Here is a 20,960-nt window from a genome sequence, read left to right as displayed (position 1 = left end):
AAGATTGCAGATAGCCAGCATTTATCCCACAGGCTGGCTGCTGCTGGTGTGATGGTAGAGGAGCTGCAAAGCTTTTGGAAATGGTTTCAAAAACTGGCCTTGATTTTGGTTGTTCAGTTATTTATTATAAAACCAGTAATAAATTGCATATGCTAGTTGCCTCGTGATTGTTGCTCTTGAGATACTGCCTCTTTCTTGTTAAAAAAGACCTTGCTCAGAGACCCATCACTGAAATCCATCCCTCAGTGACAGAGAGGATTCATCCATTCCTCAAGTATTTGAACACTGTGGTCACTTAGGTGATGTGCTTCTTGGACCATCCTGATGGTGTAACCATGGTGCTGCTGAGAGATTTGGAGAGTTCAAAGGTGAAATGTGCAGGCTCTATGCATTTGTCTGCATGGTTGCTTTAACAGCAATGCTGTGCACCAACACCACAGCAAGCCTCTCTGCCCCCTCCAGACCTTGTGAGAAATGAAGATGAGGTCCCAGCTGGTGAGTGATTAGCTCTGGTCTCTCTTGCAAGGAGACTGTCAGTTCCAGTCTAGCACTCATGAACTCTTCCCACATCCATTGATGTTTTTGTGATGGGCTGTCATCCTTATATTTTGTGTTTGGAACAAGCGGTACAAACTCTCCTCTTGGGTGGTGTTTTAGGTGATGTGGAAATAAGTGCATGTTCTCCAAGTGTAATTTTGTCAGCAGTCTGCCTGAGGAATGACCTGAAGCTTTTAGCAGAGACATAGGGAGCTCAGGAATGAGACTCCGTGGTTGAATAGTTGAGCCCCACTCAAATGGTGGGCTCAGGAAAGAGACAAATAAGAGAGGAGAGATTGGTAAAATGCCAAAGATGACACTCGGGTTCTTGGGCTTAGATGTGAGATTGAGAGTGTGTGTGAAGGAAGGCAAAAGCTCACGGTGGAATATGGCAGAAGGAGACTGCTCACCTGGGAGTGAGAGTGCCCACTGTGAGGAGTGCACAAATAGGAAGATTTGAAACAGGCCATGGTGGGAAGAAATGGAAAGATGGTGTGAGTCAGAGGCAGGGACGGCCAAATTCAGCACCACTTTTAAATAGAGGAAACTCCGCTGACATCTTATAGCTTCAGGCAAGGACCAGCAAAAACATCTGGGCTGGATCTTGAGCAGTGTGAATCTGCTTGGGGGTCACTGCCTTCAGTGGTGCCACACTGATCTATGCACATGAAAGCTTTGGGCCTCTGCTTGCCTTCCTGCCTTCAGTCCTGCTTGCTTTTTGGGTCCTGCAGAGCTCTCTGGCTGAATTTGTGGGTGTCAACGCAGGGGGTTTCCTGATAAATGAGAAAAATGCTGTCCTTCCATCCTGCTTCATCTGCCTGGGATTTCCGACAGAAAGGCACTGACTAATTCCATCTGGCAGGCTGACCATGCTTCAAAGACTGCAAATCCCGAGACTTTTAACTTACAAACAAAACCATGCATTAAAAAAAAGAAAAAAAAAGAAAAAAAAGACAGCTCTCCCCAGGGATAGTCTCTGCAAAATCCAAAACAAGGTCTCAGTGCCTGCCCTGGTGCTCTGGCTGACGCCAGTGTTTTTTCTGTCCCTTTTAAAACCAAGCTGGAGTGTTCCCGACTCCTCCGTTTGACACCTCTGGCTCCCTTATTCCCTTCGGTGAGTGGGGTGGGGGGGAGGAGGCTGGAAGGGAAAGGCCAGAGCAGAGGAGGAAAGAAATGCCTGGTATTGATCCACCAAGGCTGGCCAGACTGCAAGAAATTCCGGTTTGTGAAAAATGTTGCGGTTTAGAGCATTTGTTTTTGTTCCACAGTGGGATGAAACCAAGACTTTCTGGAAGGAGGGAGGAGCGGGGGGAGAAGAAAAATGACCTTTTTTTTTTTTTTGGGTGGTTGTTGTTGAGGAGGAACAGCCTCCCTGCGGTACCAATGCCCACACTGTGTGGCCGGGGAGTCCTCTCCCGACAGCCTCTCGTTTGCAGCCTGCACTCCTCTAGCAGGGTAGTGTAGGGATTGGGATTAAGCCCCTGCAGGAATGGGTACAGACCTCTTTCTGCCTCTAGCTCGTCGCATGCTCTGGATAGAACAGAATCAAGGGGTGGCTTTCAGGACAGTGACCTCCCCTGTGACACTCATGGTGGAGCTTGGCTACAAAACGGCGTGAGATCCCCTGCTTTGTGACAGTTCTACCCTTGCTGAGCTTTTATCCACTCAACTGGGCAAGTTTCCCAACTGGTGTGGGGAGCAGGCTGCACAGTTTCTGGAGGATGAAGAGGGTCCCTGACTTCAGCAATGTGAAGTAGGGAGGCTCTGACCCAGAGTTCATACAAAGGGGTGTTTGGAGTGATTACCAAAAAACCCAACACCTTAAAGATATTGCTCTTGCCTTTTAAAATGAGTGTGTTGGCTTTTCCCACAGTCCCCTTGTTTTGCATAATGACAACTCCTTTCAGGGAAGTGCTGAAGGCCATAATAACCAGAGCAGATCTGGGAGGGGAAGGCTTGAAGATGTCAAAAAGTAGGGCGTAGACATAGTATGTGGCTCTTTTGCTTCCAGACAACTCTAAGAGCATGATGAAGGGTTATCTGGGCTTACCTTTAGGTGAGAGACCAGTGCCTTTGAGCAAGGCAAGTGGTGATCTAGTCTTTTTGCATCTCTCCCCAAGCCAGTGTGAAAACTGGCTAGCAGAGATGGGAAGAGGATGGACAGTGCTGTCCTTGAAGGTATTATGAAAGCTATGATCCGGGGACAACCTCTCGGTGGCCCTGTGAAGTGTTGGTCAGGTCCCATGTGTGCCTGCATGTGCCTCCCAGGCACAGCCTGTGAAAGCTTGCTGCACTGCCTGAAGAACAGCTGTGGCATTCCGGTGATTTCCGCCCTATCCCCACACACCCACACCTTGTCACTGGTTGTTGAGACAGGAATGGAAGTTATCCCATGCTTGCAGCTGGCAGCCCTTGGGAAATGCCCTGTCTGTCCTCTGGGAGGCAAAAGCCCTTTTCTGAATGTTAGTCAGCAAACTATGCAGAGGAATAGGAGAGAGAAGAGAAGAGAAAAAGAAGTGTCTGCTGTGAGTCAGAAAGAGGGTTCCTCCCGAGGCTGTGGGATTAGAGGGAGGGTGGGGTGAGGCTGCAAAGCGTGGCTGCTATAAGCAGACCTACATTCCACCAAGCCACAAGCATGAGGTATTGGAGCTCACAGGCCTAGGAGCACAGTGGGATCTTCATTAGCTCTTTCCAAGACAGGAGGGCTTGCAATAAAACCTGAAGTGTCTGGTAATTTGATTGTCAGAGGCCACATCTTCCGAGACAAATGCTTTGGACCAGCTGCAGAGTGTAGAGCCAAGGTTGCTAGGGGAAGGCTGCTAAAAGAACAGGTCTATTCCTCCAAAAGGGATTTCTTGGCAAGGGTTATATCCAAAGCTTTTTCACTAGTTGCAAGATTGTCATGTTGGCAGGTGTTCCCCTCTCCCTGGCATCTACTCCTTTCTCCCAACACAGTTCTCTGGACTTTTACCCGCACACCTGTTGTCTTGCTCTGTTATTGTGAGGCAGAATTGTTTCACACCTGCCATGAGCCAGCATCAAAGGATTTCCCAGGCTCTCCACCCTGCCCTGTAATGTTGTTGGATGTCCCTTCTTCCAGAGGAGGCCTTCCTGCTGAAGGAGTCCAATAATGGGTCTGAGAAGAGCTAAGAAGGCTGATAGCTGAGTCTTGGCTGCCAGAGCAGCTCATAAGCAGCTTCTGTTAAAGTCAGGGCTGTCCTGCCTCGGCAAGGCATGTGTAAAGCTGTCTGATATTGTCTGGTAACATCCAGAATCAGCATGTTGTGGACTTTCCATTTCCTACTGGTAACAAGGGATGGATACCCAGTGAAGACATGGTTAGGACTCACCACCATGGCCAGGTGTTTTTCTGGTTTTCGTCTGGTGCCATCTCAATGCACAGAAAGGCAGCAAAGAGGGCTCTTTATTGCTTTTTGTCTCTTTTGAATTGATTCTAAGTTTAGGTTTCTCATAGCTTCCCCTGGATAATGTTTGTGTTGCCAGTGGGCCACAGTGCTGCAGAGGAAGGCCAAGTATCTGGCAAAGCCATTGCCAACAAAAAACCTGAGGTTGAGGCTAGAACTCCTCTCCTGGTGAAGCTGAAGGCAGGGGTGGGCCTGCAGTGTTGCATTTTCTTACTTACTGTACTGACCTAGCTCAGAAGGGAGTAAGGAGGAATGTTGTTTCCTTGGTCCTAAAAGATAGTAATCTTTTAGTTTCATATAAGAAACAAAATTCACTCTTTCCCCTATGCTGAAATATGCAGATGTGCTGTGCACCTCTGCAGGCTGTTGGAAGGAGTCACTGTGCTCTGTTTTAAATATTTGACAACCCCCTCATTAATTGTTGGAAAGACTGCATGATAATTTGGTGGAGTCTGGAGCCTGCAGAATGTTACTGTGAGTGATATGTATCTGTATATCCTATAGCTCTGGAAGAACTGTTGAATGCTGTGAAACTCTTGGCTTTGGAAAATCGCTTTTCAGGCACATTTTTTCCTGTAACTGAATTCCAAGTTTTTAGCAACTCTGCCTCCCCTTTCTCTTCCTCATCCCCCTCTCAAATGGGACATTTAAAGGAAGATACAACCATCTTCACAATATGTTCTCTCTGAAGGGAAATGGAAGTGACATTGAAGAATTGTAAATCAAAGCAAGGGAGAGTTGTCTCCTTGTATCCTACCTGAGGTGCAAATGGGACTAATATATCTTGGAAAGTTGTTCCACACTTATCATAAAACCCTGTACTCATTTACTTGTGATTTTGCAAATCTCAAACTGTTCTCACTGTCATTTACAGTGCCACACATGTGACTCAGGATAGATTTTTCTTGGGATGGTGTAATCTGAAATAGTTCGCTCATTTCCAGGAACAAGATGAGGAGAAAATTCCATTATTTTTCCTTTTGTGTTTAAAGAAAGACAAAATGCAAGATTTTCTTTTTTTTTTTTTTACCGTTACTTCACTGAGGCAGCTGATTTCTTCTTTCTGAATGAGTCTGGGATGTCATTGAGGAATCACTAGGAGGTAGAACTCACCTCCTTTTTAGTGCTGGCTGTTTATTAGACATTCATTCCATGTAATTTGTCAGAACTAAGCTTTCTCCATCCTCTGTGGAGAAAGATGAGGATGTTCAATCAGCCAATGTGAAAATAGGTACCTAATAGTAGTGAAATGAATTGCATCCTGGGGGTTCATGACAGAGGTAGTTTAGAAAAAATTCTCCTCGTTTTTAGACAGATGAGTTCAACCCCCTGAGACTGAGGAAGAGCCTGCTGTTTTTCCTATGAAAAGCTGATTGTTTTCAGCTGTGTTATATGTTTCGGAGAAGAGAAAACCAAAAATACATCTCAGTCTGCTCATGGTGGTGAGAGTCTGGCAAATGCTTTGACGAGTCCACTTGAATAGTGCATCGCTGTGGCACTTATCCCAAAAGCAGAGAGCGCATTTCATCCCTGAACCTTCCTAATGACTCTCATGGCACCATGATTCTAGGGAGGTGGTGAAAAAGCTGTCTGTCTTTCCTGCCGTCTTGGTGGCTTCAGTTCTGGTGGTGCCCAGGAGGCAGGGAGGAGGTGTGCAATCAAACTTCAAATGCAGAAGGACTGCTGGGAGCTGAATGTGGGGGAGAAGGCAGCAAAGGGACCAGCTGGGCACAACAAGTGTGGCATGGGGAAGACAAGGGGGGAAGTGAGGACCAGCAGGAGGCCTGGGACTTAAAATGCTACTGAAAGTGAGAAGGGAAGAGAACACTGATACCGGGAAAGGAACTGTACAGATGCAAAGTGAGATGGGAATTGCACATGTGAGAAGGGAAGGCAACTGAGGCTGTGGATGGGGCAAGGAATTTCAGGATGGTAAGCAGAGGTTCAAAATTCAAGAAAGACCAAGTCCTAGAGGATGAGAAACTAAGTTGTGGAGGCAGCTGCACAGAAGGAGGACAAAGGCTGTGGCAGACAGGCAGAAAAAATTGGATTTGAATGGGCACCAGAGAAGAATGATTGGGGGTGTGCTGTAGAAAACACTGGCAGTGTCACAACCATGTTCAGGGGAACCAGTTACTGCTATGTGAATAGCCTGGATTTTGGCACTTATGGGACTTCTAGCTCGTCTAGCTCTATCCCTCTCTATAGGGATATTATGTTCTTTGTGGATATAATACTTATAGACTGAATGTATCTTTTAATCTGGATTTTCCTCTCTGCTCTATTTCTTGTGCTAGCCTTTCCTTGTTTTTCTCTATTGCTTTTTCTAGCCTTTCATGAGCAAACTTTGAGCCCAAGAAGGTTTATGCTGAACTCTCAAACATATGCTGTTCAAATGGTTTGAAATATTGAGTGAAGCATGCTCATCTTTCACTAACTGGAGTAAAGGTATGTATGAAAATTAGTTCCAGGAAAAATACCCTTGAAAGTCTCAGGAAGAGCCTGTCACCTCTTCACTAGGACACAGTCATTCCTTTCCAGATGATAGCCCCGTGTTGGGTGTCAGCATTGTGCCTGGATCTTCATCTCAATGATTATCAAGCAAATGGTTAAAATCAAGAAGGGGTTTTTAAGAGCAGAAGACCTGCCCTTGATCATCCAGCTCAATGAGATCAAGTGCCAAGGTACAGCTTGATTTTAAACATCTGCTGAAGTGCTTCTGTACTTTGAGCTGCTGGGAAAAAGTTACTGGTATTCCTGGGTGGCAATCTGTAATTCACACCCTTGCAAGGGGTCAGCAGAAATGGGCAACGTGCTTCTCCTGGCCTTGGAGCCCACAGCTCGATCGTGGTGTCTGTCTGGCGGCGCGTTTTGAGCCCCAGCCGATATTGCGTGTGCTTCTTGGACAATCCCGCCTTTTTACGCACTTGCTGTTCCCTGACCCGCTGGCAGAGCCGCTTGCCCCCATTATTCATCCTGACACACTTCGCAATGCACAGAGCCAGCCTGCTGCATCCAGCCTGCACATTTCCCCAAGGCTGCAGAAAGGGAAAAAAAAAAAACAAAAAAAAACCTGCAAGCATAAGGACATGCACGCAAACACGCTTTTCATGTGTTTTCACACACTACGTGTGCATGCAGACATTTATGCCTGCTCATCTGCACACACATATGCACTTTTTGGATACTTGTATCCCACCGGATGAAAACCCGAGAGTGGAAAACGTGTTGATAAACATAAGGGAGCTTTTCAGGGCCTTTGATTTGAAGCTGCATCTTGTAGCAGCTTTCCAGTGTTAGGATAAGATAGAGAGAGGAAAGAGGGACGAGAAAAGGGAAAGCTAGAGGCAAGGGTAAAAGGAACAGAGTAGAGGGAAAAAAGCAGGGGTGGAGAGAAAAAAGGTGGGGACAAGAAAGGAAAAGGAAAAGTACAGATAGCAATGCTGCCAGAGTTTGTATACCTTAAAATCTGAAAGGTCTAAAAGTTCTTGACCTATATTCCCTGTTGCAGAAGTGTAGTACAATAACACACCATGGTTTGTTTAAAACATGGAAACTTGACTTCATTCTTATGTTTTGGAGAAAGATTTCGCAATGGTACTGAGGAGAGAAAGCGAAAAGATTTAGCTGTTCCCCTTCACAATCTCCCTCCCTCTGCCTTTTTGCGCCCTTGAAATCAAACCCACTTGCTATTGAAATATTGTAGCATTGCTGTTTTGATGGAGCTAGGCTTGAATTAAAGCTTAAAAAGAAAATCAACCTCAAATCCACCGGGACAGGATGCTGGTATTTATAATAAAGTGGGTTTATAGACTGAATGGTTTGACATCTCATATACAGTCTGGTGGAAGCACATGCTGCAGAGCAGTCTGCAAGGGGACAGCTATCACATGGTGCTCTGACTCATTCAGATGGATTTTGGTTTCTCTTTGCTGATTTTTTTTTTTTTTACATTTCTTTCATTTAATTTGGAAGGGACAGAGTCAAGTGCTCCATTGCAGGGTCTGGTGCACTAATGGAGTAAACAGTATTGTGGACATGTTGGCAAACTCTCAATTTGACTTGGCTTTGCTGGTCTCCAAAGAGTTATATTATTGGTTATTTATGAGTATGCAGATGACCTTTGGGCAGTAGGGAAAATGTTTATGAATCTAAAAGGCTTTGCAAACTCTAACACAAAAGTGTTTTTTGTCCAAAAAAAATGTGAAGTGTGACTTCATCATTCAGCCTTGTTTGTTCTCTTATATTAAAGGGCTTTGGTCATCCATTTGCGCTGTAGAATCAAACCATGTAGTGCAGGTGAGCAGTCACATGCCCTGAACAGCAAAAAGTAAAAATCCAAGTGAAAAAGGCATGTGAATAGCTCCAAGAGAGGAGCTGGGTTTGTTCAATGGGCTGGTGAAGGCTGGGTTATCCAAAGAAGTCAAAGGGAGCTATTTGATGCTGACCCATTAGAGTTGTGGACTTCCTAACCTGCAGGGATATAGTTTTGAAATTTGTAGATTTACTTGGGCAGAATTAGGCTCTGTTTGTGAACAATCTGTAAGTGTAAGAAAAAGCCCAGCCAGTGGCTGAATTTCCAATCAGTCCTGCTGATAATGAATAACTTCTGCAGTTCTGCTCTCTGAATCAAACTTTGGGTTGCCCTTTTTTTTTTTTTTGCATATCATGTCAGGAAGTTGAAAGTAGATGGGGAACATCCACCTCATTCACTTCCTTTTGAAAGTCATCAAGATTATTGTTTTCCACCCTTAATTTTGTCAGTGTTTTTTACTTTTCTGTTGCTAATGCCTCAGCATGATTTGAGTTCTGTTCCAGGGTCAGGATCTGCAGCTAGAAAAAGAGCTGTCAAGAAGCAATTAGTGCATCCTACTTGCAAAAAGTCTGACTCCTTTTTACGTGCTTTCTGAATATGCTGTCTTTGCCCATTGTATTGAAGCCCAAAGTATGCCACACTGGGGATTTTTAGTGTTTAGTGTTTTGCTCTCCTCAGTGAAGGCCAAGAAATGCTGGCTATTGAACTTCCTTGCACCTGGCTTCAGCTCTCAGAATAAATCAGAGCAGCCTAAAGCTTATTATAAATTATTCCTGGTTACTGGTGACTCCTGGAGAGTCAGGCACAGATCAAAGAGAAATAAAAAACCAGTTCAGCCAAAGCTTCTTTTCTTTTCTATGGCTGAACTAAGTTTAGGTATCACAGTGACTCCATGCCATGTTGGTTTCTATTTTTTGGGAGGATCCTTGATCTATGGAGTAAGACCACATTACGTGTCTGCTTTGCGCTGTCTAGGTCTTGTTACAACACTTGTCTCTAAATTTCTGAAAATGGACTGCAAAGTTTAGGCAAGGCCTAATCCTGTTTAAGGCACATGGGTGTCCCGTTTGTGGTTTAGCACTGTTTTCCAGGGCAGAGTGGATTTTATGCTCATTGTACCAGTGTAAGGCTGGGCAATTGGTGGAGTTCTCTGGTAGGACAGTAGTAGCAGTGAGGGCAGAGTCCATCTTGATTTCTCCTGTTATCTGTGGTGCCATTGCAATGTTGAGAGGAAATTAGGCACACCCAAATACTAAGAGGATGTATGCAGTGTGCATAATCTTATCATGCGTGATGTGTCTTGAAATAGCAGAAGGAGAGATACCCTTTGGGTGAACATGTCAACTTCATTGTTCTGATGTATGTCTGTAAGTGTTCCTCTTCAAAACCTTGTCCCAAATGCCTTCCCCTCCTAGATAGCTGTGGCTGTATGATTAGGGCAACCTGTGACCTGCTGTCAGAAAGATGCAAAAAAATTTATTGGGAAGGAAACTGGCAACAAGGGTTGTCAATTCTGGGGCAATCTTCCTGTGTTTGATGTTTTTTCTTCTCCAAAGACTAAGTTCCTGGGGTCAAAGGATTTATATGAGATCTGTACGTTTGAGTTCAGAAAAAAAAGCAACCAAACCGCGCCTTTATACATGCAGAGTTTGATGGCATAAATCTTAAAACCTCAGAAAAACAGATGGCAAAGAAAGGAAGGTCTGTCTTTTGGGGTTTTAAATAATAAAGGGCTTGTGATTATTTAAAGCTGGTCTCTGTGTTTTGAACGTGTCTTGTGACATTTGGATGGGTGGAACTGGCAATGCTGACCAGGCACCTATAAAATACCTAGATTGCTCTCTAGAACATGCCTTGCTATAGGCAGTATAATAAAACCCAGGGTGTAACCCTCACCTGTGTTTCAAAGCTAGATTAAAAAACCTCTCATATGTTCAGTCATGCGTTCCACAAGGGAGTCTCACTGTAAAGCCATTCAAGCATTGGGATGGCTTGTTTTCCCTCTCTTTTAACGAACCATCTGCTGACTTCAAGCTCTGAGAACCGGAGCAAGGAAAATCAAACAGGGAGATGAAAGGGTGGGAAGAGCCACTGTTTTTGCCTGCTTGCAGCAGAGGGTGGCTGGAGGGGGGAAATGCCCTTTGCAGGGTTCCCTGGGGAGCTGGCTTGCTGGATGGAGGGCTTTGATCTGTTCCTGACCACTGAGATATGCTTCCTGATGAGGAGGGGGGAGAGAAGCTGGAAAGGATTGGAGGGAAAGGAAAGATGTGACAACTTCTCAGGGTTGCACTGGCTCCCCACGGCCTGTGCAGTTGGGCTGCCCAGACTTTCCTCCCTTAGCCTTCAGCTGGCCATGGCTGGGCTGTGCCTGCCATGGGTCTGAGGTCCAGGGCAGGAGTATATAGATCACGGCAAATTGTCTGATTCTTTATTTTATGCTGGTTTTGGTGTTGCCTAGCACTGCCAATATGTTGCACATTGGCCTCTGCCCCTCCTAGCCATTGTCCCCACCTCCAAGTGATGGGCAGCTACTTCTCTGCTTGTGGCCTTTGAGGGACAAGGAGCTGCTGGCTGCCCTGAGTGAAAGGATGCAGATTCTGTGAGTCTGTCCATGTGCTGTGCAGCTGCACGTGCTCCTAGAGCAGCTCTTCTGCATTGCTGTAGTGGCTCTATCCCCACTGGTGACTGGAGAGAGCAGACTGCTCCTGGGCTGGCAGCAGTGCTTGGGAGCATGCATGGCTCACAGTCTTCTCCTCTCCTTCTGCCTGCCTGGGGTGGGAGCACTCATTGTCCTGCCAAGTTTTCCTGCCGCTTGCTGCTGTCTGTGCAGGTGTTCCTCATCAGGGAGGTCTTGTGCCACTTGGTTGTCTTGCTTCATGTTTGTGTCCCATATCACTACAAATAATTTAGAGGCTGTTCTCTGCCTCGATGATTTGCTGTCATGCATTACAGTGTCATCAGGTCTGGATTCAGCACAATTCGTTCCTCTTTTCTCCCTGGCAGATGCTGCTGAATGGTTTTCAAATGTTAAACCAGGGCTGTAAACTTGTAGCATGGTGGAAATGGCTGTTGTCAAGGCTTTTACTCTATCTGACTCTGTCAAAGATTTTCTGCTGGTAGCTACTCAGGAGAGCCCTGGAGGAAACCATCCCTCACTTTCCTTTCAGCCCCTTTGTAATTCTTGGTATAATAAATGTGTTAAATAGCTGGTGTCTGAGAAGCATGACATTTTAAGTGCTTAACTTAGCCTGCTTCACATGATGGCAAGGTCTTGCTGCATCATTTGTGGTGTTGTTCTAGTACTGGGGTGACACTGCCAGGTCTCACATAAATGCCACTGAGGTGGCATCTGCTTGATGCTGACTTGCATGGTCATTCAGGGGAAGATAATTCAAATGCTAGCATCTGAACTTAAAACACTGGCCTTCATGGAAAGCTTTCACAGACCAGGAGGTATCACGACCTCAGATTTACAAAGACAGCTATGCCTGCCCTCCCTGATCACCTTGCACACAGCAGAAAAACCCAGGAGGAGAGAGGTTTCTCCTACAGCAGCTTGAAATTCCTATGGAGCAGCTGAGGAAGCGATCTGTCTTGTTTACAGGCGAGCGAGGATTTGGGTATGCGTGTGTCTGACTGGCTGCTGGCGAGTGCATCTTTTGGACTGCTTGGCGGGGCCATCTTTGAGCAACATGCTTTTCAGGCACAATTCTGCTTTTTATTACAGCAAACTGGCAGGGAAAGAAACAGGGATGGTATGTTATGTGTTACTGGGGTAAGGCAAGGGAGCTGGTGGCGATTCTTTCTTTAATCAAAACCAGCTTCTGAGCAGACAGAAAAGACCTTGATAAAACCTCCTTTCCTGCAGAGGACTCTGTACAGCCCTCCTCTTGGATCCAACCCCAGGTTTTGTCACAGTTGAGTTCTGGAGCCTGTTTTCTCCTCCATCCACCAGGTAGCTAACCTTATTCTCCACCACAGGGAGTAACATCAGGGAAAATTTTATCTAGCCCTACTTTAGCTATTTAAACTTCAGAGCTTAGGGTTGGTTGTTTGAGTATTTCTCAGGGCAGTTTTCTGCTTGTGAAGTTTTGGAGAATTGCAAGTCAGGTATCTTCAGGCAAATGCTTTGCGGGCTTTCTCATGGATTCCCATCATCTCCCTCAGTGCTCATCCTCATGGCCAGAAGTGATCACCAAGTCTGATCATTTAGTCTGACACACTGCAGCACTGATCACGGAGGTTTGTGCTGGGATCAGGCAGTCTCCCCTCTGTTTCTACATTTGTCCAGGGCATTTGACAGCTGGGCCTGACAGAAGGCTTTTTAAACCTCACTGTTTGGGATCCTGAGGGAAGGATGCTGTGCTGTTGTAAGGTAAAAGGGAGAAGGAGGTGTGGCTGGATAGGTTACTGCTGCAGAGATGTTGACATAAATCTGAGGATGGCAGGTACCCCCCTGCTAAAAGCCAGCATGGTTGAGGTCTTTTTATAAGGCCCTCTTCTGTTAGGGCTGCATCTCCCTGCACCTGCATGTCCATTTCTTAACCTGCTACCAAATCCTCTCCCTTTCCTTTCTTTTCACTTCCCAGGATTCTTTTTTTTGTTCCCCCCTCTCCTCTGGGAGCTGTGTAGAGCTTAGCAACTGGTGTCTCTTCCCTGAGCTCAGGCAGGCAGTAGCCAGGGCAGGCAGGTGAGCCACTGAAAGAGGGATGGAGTTGTTTAGTCTGGGATTTTATTAGTGGAGACAAGCAGAGGGTGCTCAGGGGCTGAGGAAGGCGAAATGTCTGTGTTAAGATGGAGCACATTAAAGGAATGTATAGAACTGATTTTCAAAGTTTTTTATTTTTTTCTCTTTAAGGAGGAAAGTAGAAACAAGGGCTGACCTGTTTGTCACCTGTCCTCCACTCTCTAGGGCTGTTGGAGGAATTAGGACCTGGAAGTCCCGACTCTCTTTTTAGGACAGAGGGAAAATAAGGAATGTTTTTATCTTTTTTTTTCTGGAGGGAGCTGAAGACAAAAGGGTCTCTAGAAAAGCTGTTAGTGGGGAGGGGAATAGGAGGAGAAAATTGTCTCCAGTAGGGACAGGGAGAGGTGAACTCCTATCCAGCTGTCATGGAGCTATCTGTCTTGTTTTTCTTTGTTCATTCCAGTGGGAAATCAGGGTTAACAGCACAAAGGGGGACAGCCCATTTGATGGAGTGGAGACACTCATCCAAACCTGACAGCTGCCTAAAAGGCACTGTTCAGTAAAGACAGCTGGGTGGAGAATGCAACACCAAGCAGGAAAGGGCTGGAGCTTGGGAGGGGAGAAGTGGAAAAGGCTTGAGCTAATCCCAGCTTCACCACTGGCTGCCTGTGGGATATTGGGTAAGTCACCTGTGTGCCTTTCTAGTCTGTTCTCCCTGACCTGTCCCGAGAGCAAATTGGTCTCTCAGTTTGTTGGGTGACTGAGTATAGCATGAATGTAAGTTTTTAGAGATGCTTGACCAGAAATCTGAGAGAGGGGGGGGGTGCAGAGCTAGTGTGGATTTCAAAGCAAAGTTGGTGCCCTGAGATTCAAGGTCACTAAAGGGCTAATTAGTTATAATTGACAAGGGGTTTGTGCTCATTGGGGTACAATTTTGCCTGCTCCTGCATCTGAGCTCTGTCTACATGAACAGACTAAATGTAAGTTCTGGCCCCTTTCCTAAACTCAGGATTACTTTGTGCTAAAGTTGCAGCTGTGAGAGGGGAGCATGAGGACATGGGGTACCAGAAATTTGACTGAAGTTGTGTACCTCTAGAGGCAGGGGAGCATCCTGGGTGTGGAGGAAGTCCATGAGTGCTTTTTTTTTTTTCTTATGGTCTTTCCTCCATTCCTGTTGTTGACCACCATGGAAGCTGGATATGCAGCTAGAGGGTCCTCTGTGCTGAGCCAGCGTGGCTGTCCCTGTGCTGTTACATACCAGTGCCATTGTAAAAGCTTCAAGCACCTTGGACCCTGCATGCCCCAAATCTCTAAAGCGAGTCTGCATCCATTGACCCACAAAAAGGTTCTGGCAGTCTTAGATGGAAGTGTAGGTTTTCCTATAAAACCTGAAATTAGCTGTGTGTTGTCTGCTTTTCCAGAGCCCTGCCAGCCCTACTGATGGGCTCAGGCACAAGTCATGCCCCCCTAACTGGGTTGCTGAGCTGAGCTGGCCACCCATGCCCAGTTCAAAGACACTTTGGAGGCCCATCTTCCTTCCCCCGAGCTTGCAGAGTCCATGCTGCCCTTCCAAAGGGCGCTGTGTGTGGGGGGCCCTCCAGCTGCACAGGGACCGAGCGTGGAAGAGGATCATTTTGGGAATGTAGTCCCATGACTGCAAAGGGTTTGCTGCCCCCCTATGGATTTGCCTGGCGCGGCCTGGGCCAGGGCACCAGGGTGGAGGAGGTGGTGGCTGGTGGAGCCAACTGCTCTGTCCTGCCACGTCCTTCCCGTTTGGGCTCTCCCTGGGCTCTGGTGCTGCTGACAGGTTGGGGCCTGGGCTCCCATTCAGCTGATTGCATAAATGTAGCACAACAACAAGGTTTCCCCAAAGCAGCTCCATCTGTGCAGGGCACTTGTTCCTCAGGACTCCCTTGGTCATGCTGTGCTTTGCTGGAGTTTGTGCCAAACCCAATACCCGCAGTTTAAAAATAACATTTGGGTGTGACAGCTCCATTATTTACCCAGGATCCAACATTGTCTGGTAGGCAAAGCCAAACGGCTGGAAGTCTGGGGCAAGCCATTCTCTTCTCATCTACCACTGCGTTGTATATGACCTCCTGCTGCCTCAGTTTCCCTGCTGATGAATCAGGGGTAATGAAAAACAGCTTATGATAACTTCTGCTAGGCTTAGGTACTTAAAAGATCTCAGTTAGGACTCTCCTCCAGAGCCCATGAGCAATAGAATGCCAAGGCAGACCAAACAGTTGCTCTTCTTTGTTGGTGACCAAACCTTGAAAGAAGCTATTGACACAGAAATATGTAGTAAAGGACATCCAGGAAGGCCTGTGAGAGTGGCATTGATATGTTGCTGGCTTGCCCTTCACCCCTGGAAAAAAATCATTGCACACTCTATTCCCTTTAATTTTCAACACTGCTGCCTCTGTGCTTTCACTTCAATGACAGCTCAATGACAGGCACCTTTCTTCCTGACTCTGTACATTAATTATGTCTTAACTGTGCAAACAACTGTGGCATTAATGGAGAGTCACCTTGTATAGTTAGTAGCTTTATTGTTTGTTGTTTATTTATGTTAAGGAAGTCAGACCTTAGAGATTTTCTTTAGTGTCAGAGAATCCTCATTCAAATAATCCTTCCCATCATGGAAAAAGGTGGGTTAGGAGACATGAATGTTGTGACAGCTTCACCTGGGACAGTACAAGCTTTAGGAGATATGAAAAGGGTGACACCAAAATGCTTTGACCTTTGACTGAAACTGGAAGTAACACAATGTGATTTGCACTGTCCTGGCTTAAAAATAGCTGCCTCAAAAGCCTTCCTTTCCCCTCTAAAACCCCCTTAAGGAAATGGTTCAATATCATGGACATGGACTGTTTGACAGATCCTCGAGTCATGCTGCTGATACAAGAGGAGGGGGTTCTGTATTTCTTTGCTTCTTTGTGATGTACAAAGAAATGTCCCGTAAATATGGTTTTTCAGTTTCTGGGGAAGAGAACCTATTTGTTCTCTGCTGGGGACACAGTGAGCACAGCAGGGGTTGAGTGCCCAGATGATGTGCCTGGTGCAGGTGTCAGGAATTTGAGCTTGTTGAGGCCTTCCTGGAGCTCTCTCGTGGGTACCAGGAATATCCTCCCACTCTAACCTGAAAGCATAAAACTGCTGAATTTTTATAAATAGCAAGTTTTCTCTCAGCTGTCCATTAGACCCTGGAATGCCATGAATTCTTCTGAAGCAGGCTAGAATCTTTGGTGATGTGAACCCAATGTGGTTTTACTGATTCTTGCAGCTAAGCTAGTTTTCTGCCAGTTGAGAACAATCCTGAAGAGCTTAAAGTAGCCTGCCTACAATTCACTCCAATTCCCCCCATCTTGTGATGACAGGTTTCCACTCATATTTCCACTCTGCAGATGGCCAACAACTTTGGGGCCAGACAAAACTGGAGTTTCGAGGATAGCTCAGTTTAGATCTTGACTTGGAGCCAAGCCCTACAGATGTTTGGGGCTTAGGCTTGGGCCATCCATAAACAGATCTACCTACTCAGTCTGGAAGAAGCAGAAATGTTTGAAGGGTTTTGCCACCTGATGGACAAGGAGAGGAGAAAATACTACTCTGACGTGTCCATTAACTCTACAGTTACAGAGCTGGGCAGGCCCCTGACATAGGACAAGAGATTCTTGAGGGAGTATATATATATTTTTTTCCTTTAATGTTTTTCTGGGTTTCCCCACTTCCCTTTGTTTTTCTTGTAACCAAGTCAGGGAAGGAAAAAAAAAAAAAAAGGAAAGAAAAAGAGATTTCAGAGTGAGCAGGAAACAGCGAGGAAAATTAGCCAAGAATCTTCCAAACAAATGTGTGGCTTACACTTAGGAGAGCTTGGTTTTGTTTACTGTTTGTTTTGAATTTCCACTCTTTGCCCTCAGATCAAGCCCCAGGAGAAGGGAGAGCCTGGAAGGAGGCCTCAGATGTCTGCACAACTCTTATATGCTGTGAAAGGACCCCTGATGAAAGGTTAAGGCAGTGGGATGGATGATACCCAATGAAAGGCATGTGCAGCACTTCTGATTTGCTTTTTGCTGTGGAATCCTTGTTTCCAGAGAATCTAATCCTCCTTTTGATGGCCAGGAAGGTGGTTGTGAGGGGAAGGCTAATGCCTGTTAACCTCTTCAGTGCTGTGTTCCCCAGTGTTGTCACCTGCACCGTGGGGGAGCCTAAAGGCTGAGACCAGGTGGTCTGTATCCATCTGTGCTTTGTATGAGAGGATTCATTCTCATCTATCACAGGCATGATAAAAACAAAAACACAGAGGAAAGTGCAAGATCTCTCTCACTTGTTAAGCAGAATCCAGAGTGGATGATTTCTTAGCAATGAATTGATAAACTTTTAACACACTAATTTTCCCATTGGAGCTGGCTGCATATGTAAAAATAAGCATAAGCTAAATAAATACTTATTAAGTGCTTTGCAAGGCTCAGTGAGGAATTCTGATGTCTTAAGGCATAAGTCAACTCTGAGAAGACTTAGATATAAGCAGCCTGAGAGGGTAAAATTTCTTATTGACTCCCACAACAGGATTTTTACATCCCTTTTTGTTTACAGACTGCTTAGTTTCTGGTCTTGATGACTGCTGAAACAAGGTTCCTCATGTTGATCTCTCCCTGGTTTGAAGCCATGTGGTTGTTCCAGTATTCTCTGTCCTGTAAACATCTCTAAGAACATGGCACAACACTTTATCTGTCTCTTGTTAAGTAGAGAATGTGATTGTTTTTGTGCATGGAATTGTCAAACCAATCTGGTGTCTCTAGACTTCACCAAGGATCAGGCAGTTTCACCAATATGCTGTATTCTTCTTTACAGCTGACACAGAGAACGCTAAGAAACTTTAAAAAAAATTAAAAATACTGTACACAAGCAGAAGTGCCAAAATTCAGGCAGAGTGCATGTGAGGGAATTATTTACAGTGGCTGAAGTTAAAATATCAGCTGGGATCCCAGCCCAACCTTGGTCACAAACGGAACGCGTCAAAAGTGCTCAGGAAATGAGCAGAGGCCCTGCTGAGCAGAGCCAGCTCTTCTGTGGCTGCTCCTTCCCTCCTGGAGATGCAGCAGAGAAAGAAAAGCCCTGGGAAGAGAATGAGACCAGCTGAAGGGAACAAGTGCCATTGCAGTGCAATGTCCTTTGGAGTGTACTGCTCAGCAAGTGCACTCCAGGCAGTGATGCCCTGAGGAGCTGAGGGCCCTCACAGCAGAGGCAGGGAGGAAATTTGTGGCAGACCTAATGTCTATCTCACAGTTATTGTGGGTAGCAAGAGGGTCAGAGTGCATTGGAACCTCAGGCAAGTATTGCAGCTGGTGTGAACTGGTGCTTCTCCACTGGTGGTGACAGTTCCACGGTGAGACGGAGTGGATGATGACCTGGTTTGTTGGCAGCGCCCTGTAGGACAGCTCAGACCAGGTGGGACCACCTGAGGACAGACAGTGCCGGAACAGAACTGAGAAGGGTGTGTCACCTTGGTGGCAGTGCCTTTGGCGCAGTGGCTGGTGCATGCAGAAGTAGCTTTACAAAGACACTGCAAAGGTGCGGACCGGTGATGTAGCTCACCAAACCAAAGCAGGAGATTCTGTATCTATTGCTTGTGTGAGAACATGAAGCAAAGGCTGTATTGGGGGGGGAGGGGGGAAGATCTCACCTTGTAGGATGCCTGCCTGTTGTTAAATTGGTAGAGAAACACTCACTGACTTGTCGGTCTGCTTGGGCTTCCTTTTTCTCAGCTCTTCTCCTCAGCTCTTTGGCGTGTGTCCTGAGACAGGTAACAGCAACACTGTGTTTGTCTGCTGCTGCTGTTGCCTGAGCTTCTGGTGTCATTCTCCCCACAGATACATCCCCCTTTCCTTGAGAGAAAGACAGAGATTGATACTGACTATGGACCAGCATATGCTCCTCATGGTGGAAGGAAGAATGGGACCTCTTTCGTGATCACAGCACACCTGTGATTGGACCTTTCCCTCTCTGGAGTTAGGCAGGACTTGTGCAAAGTTCCCTTCATGCACAACTGCTTGAGCTTGCCTCCTTCTGGGTCTGGGAGCATTTCTTCAGGGCTAGTGATGAACAAAGGCGGGATGGTCTCCATTTTCTGGTCTGCTCTGGTCACCCAACACACATACATCCTTGACTGACCTGGATAAGAAGCAGGAAGTGGTGGATTCATCCCATGGACTCAACGGTGACTGCTGATGCCTTTCAACCTACTCCTGCCCTGCAACAAAGCTGAACAGAGATTCCAAAATCTCTGAACTTTACCATAGTGCCTCTGATCCATCCAGGGGCTTTTCCTCTGTTATCTTCACCTGGAATTGGAGAATACTCTCTCTGTGTAGGAGGAGTCAGATGTGCTTCCCCATCCACAGGCATGATGCCTTCCCAGGAATGCTAGAAGAAAGGCCATGGAGTTCAGTACTGTGTGATCTGGTGTGGAGCCCTGTGAGCTAAATGAAGCATTTCTTCTCCCCAGGAAGCACTCTCATGCTCTGAACAGCAGCAGCACTGTGAGGATAACCCAGCGTGGGCAGGGGGCTGACTCATCTCTCCAGAAGATTAACACTGTTTATTAATCACAGCTCCTTTGAAGTGAAAAAATGGAGAAAACCTCTCGTGGCCAACGTTGTGATTAACCACCTAATTGTTCTACTGGTATGTTTGCTTAAGGGGCTTTCTTTGCTCTGTGTACACTAAGAAATAGTTTCTCATCCTACCGTTGTTTCACCCAGATGATAGTCATTAGCAGTGTACCAGACATACCCATTGTATAGGCCTTGTCCTGACCTTTTTTTATTCCCCCCTAAGTCCCTGGGTCCATCTTCAGTGTTGGCAGAAGAATGACAGCTCTTCCAAGTAAAGTCTTCTGTTTGTTCCCAAAACATGCAGGGAGTCAGTTCATGGAACAACCAATTCCTTGTCCATTCCAACTGACCCTCCAGTCATCTTTTTCATCATGGGACATGGTGCCACAAGTGATGGAGAATGTCTCAACATTCTCTTCTGGGAGAAGACCCATCAGGCTGAGCTGGAAGTGCTTGCTGAATTGCAGAATCACAGCCTCTCCCACCAGCTCTGAGCATGCACATTCCAGATAAGGCTGGTGTTAGAGCACAGGATTTTGGAGGGAGCTGGCACACCTAGCCCTAGCTCTGGGGATGTCTTCTCCTCAGTCCACGTGGGTTTGCAAAAGGGCTTAAATCTTGTGGATGCTCTGTGTCTCCTGGACTCTGCTTGTCTTTGCTTGAAATATGAGACCAGGCTTAAGTCTTGGGATCTGGAAGAGGACATATGGGTGAGCTTTAGTTTGATCTGCAGTACAAAAAAGGGAAAAAGATCACTTTTTCTTTGCCTGCTTTGATATTTATGTATCAGTGAATATGGGAAATCGGGAGACATGCATCTTGGCTAGCAAAATGTAAAAGAAAATGGGATTAGTGGGGGACAACTAGTTGTGGAAAGGACAACTTAGTTTTGTCTAATCACGCATTCCAGACCAGGTTCAGCAAAATGTTCCATTTCAGGTACAGATTCCATGAAAATACATTTCAGTAACATTTCAAGCCATTTCTTACTATATCCAACAACAACAACAAAAAAAAAAAAAAAAAAAAAAAAAAAAAAAGGAAGCTATGAAATGAGAAGTAGCTTAAAGCCAGGGAAGACTTATTCAGTCTCACTGACATTGCTGTTTCCTTCCATGCACCAGTGCCCATGGTGAGCTTTGCAAAAGCACACATTTCCTTAACCCTGCTCCTGTGGAAGTCTATGCAAGTGTGGGTGTGCTTGGCACCAGACCCCAGAGCACCTCAGATGTTCCTCTCCGTTATGCACAATGCGACATGGTTGAATTCAAGAGAGGTGTCCTCGTGCCCTGGGCACCTGTGTTGCAAGTGTGGCGAGAGGCTCCTGCACTGTGTGGTGCTGCGAGGCTGTGGGCTGCAGCTAGAGGGGGTGAGCAGGC

General features: G+C 46.1%; 1 long non-coding RNA gene across 2 annotated transcripts in view; it reads left to right on the top strand.

Annotated features, from left to right (window-relative positions):
* LOC119701742 overlaps positions 1-20,184 on the top strand; it is a 52,521-nt gene extending 32,337 nt beyond the window's left edge. The window contains exons 4-5 of one of the 2 annotated variants that reach the window (XR_005257159.1): positions 18,838-19,651; positions 19,886-20,184. This is a non-coding gene — a long non-coding RNA (uncharacterized LOC119701742). Of the gene's footprint in view, positions 1-18,837; positions 19,849-19,885 lie in introns of those variants that run through there. The other variant, XR_005257158.1, reaches the window with a different exon arrangement.
* The last annotated feature ends 776 nt before the right edge of the window (positions 20,185-20,960 follow it).

Source organism: Motacilla alba, chromosome 5 (genome assembly GCF_015832195.1).
Source record: "Motacilla alba alba isolate MOTALB_02 chromosome 5, Motacilla_alba_V1.0_pri, whole genome shotgun sequence".
NCBI lineage: Eukaryota > Metazoa > Chordata > Aves > Passeriformes > Motacillidae > Motacilla > Motacilla alba.
Note: the sequence above shows the minus strand (reverse complement) of the source record. Positions and strands in the feature narration are given on the sequence as shown.